This window comes from Ailuropoda melanoleuca, chromosome 5 (assembly GCF_002007445.2).
Source record: "Ailuropoda melanoleuca isolate Jingjing chromosome 5, ASM200744v2, whole genome shotgun sequence".
NCBI classification, from domain to species: Eukaryota; Metazoa; Chordata; class Mammalia; order Carnivora; family Ursidae; genus Ailuropoda; species Ailuropoda melanoleuca.
This window is the reverse complement of record NC_048222.1, coordinates 114,846,296-114,847,232: the sequence shown is the minus strand read 5'-3', so window position 1 is coordinate 114,847,232 and position 937 is coordinate 114,846,296. Positions and strand designations below refer to the sequence as shown.

General features: G+C 73.4%; 1 long non-coding RNA gene across 1 annotated transcript in view; it reads left to right on the top strand.

The window, feature by feature from the left end:
* The window catches only part of LOC117802427, a 31,188-nt gene that overhangs the window by 1,537 nt on the left and 28,714 nt on the right, over positions 1-937 (top strand). The window lies entirely within an intron of this gene.

Below are 937 nucleotides of genomic sequence, written 5' to 3'. Positions count from 1 at the left end.
CTCGGCCTCCTGCCGCCGCCACCAGGACACTCGAGTCCGCCTCCCCCACCCCGCCCGCTCGGAGCGCTCCTCCCCTCCCCACGCGGCGAGGGGGGGAGGCACCGCCAGTCACCGCAGCGTCTGTCAAACCGGGGCCGACTATTTATACCTCGCGGGGCCCCACCGTCCCCGGCCCCCACCAGCCCGCCAACCTGCCTCAGGGGTTCTTTCGACTCTCGCCCGCCCCTTATCCCTTAACTTCTCCCAAACCCGCCTTCTCAGGTAAAGACTCTGGCCACTTGTCCCGCTCCCTGCTCGGGGCTCCCCCATCCCATTCTCGGCTCCAACCCCAGACTGGTGCAGGGGCGCCAAGGCGCGGGCAGGCGCGTGGGGGCAGCGGGGCCGCGCGTGCACCTGCAGCGCCCGCCCGCCCCCTTCTCCCAGCTGGCCGGGACCGCACGCACACACCCTCGCCACTCTCTGAAGCCTCCCGCGGGCCCCGCCTATCACTCCATCCCCAGCTCCGGACTTCCGCCCTTCTCCAGGGACAGCTCCTCACTCGGGCCGTCTGACAGTTACTGGGGGGCGAGGGTTGGATAAACTCCTAGCCCAGCTCCCTCCAGTCTCCACTCCACAGCCTCCGCTAAGTGATAGGTGGGGGCGCGGGAGGGCCAGAGCGCGCCGCCGGCCCCGCCCCGGCCCCTCCCAGGTCGGTGACGCTCGTGGCGCACCGCCCCTCCAGGCTCGCGCGCTCGGCGCCGCCCGCTCCTCCTCCTCGCTCGCAGGCGCCCGGCCCTGTACACCCGCGACCCCGCCCCATTCCCAGAAATTACCACCCGCCCAACGGCCGGGCCGCGCGGCGGTTGGTGCCCGCGTTTGCTGACGGTCGGGTGGCGGGGCTCAGCGCGCAGCTGCGGAGCGCGGCGGGCGGCCCCTTGGCGCTGCCCCCCCCCCCCCC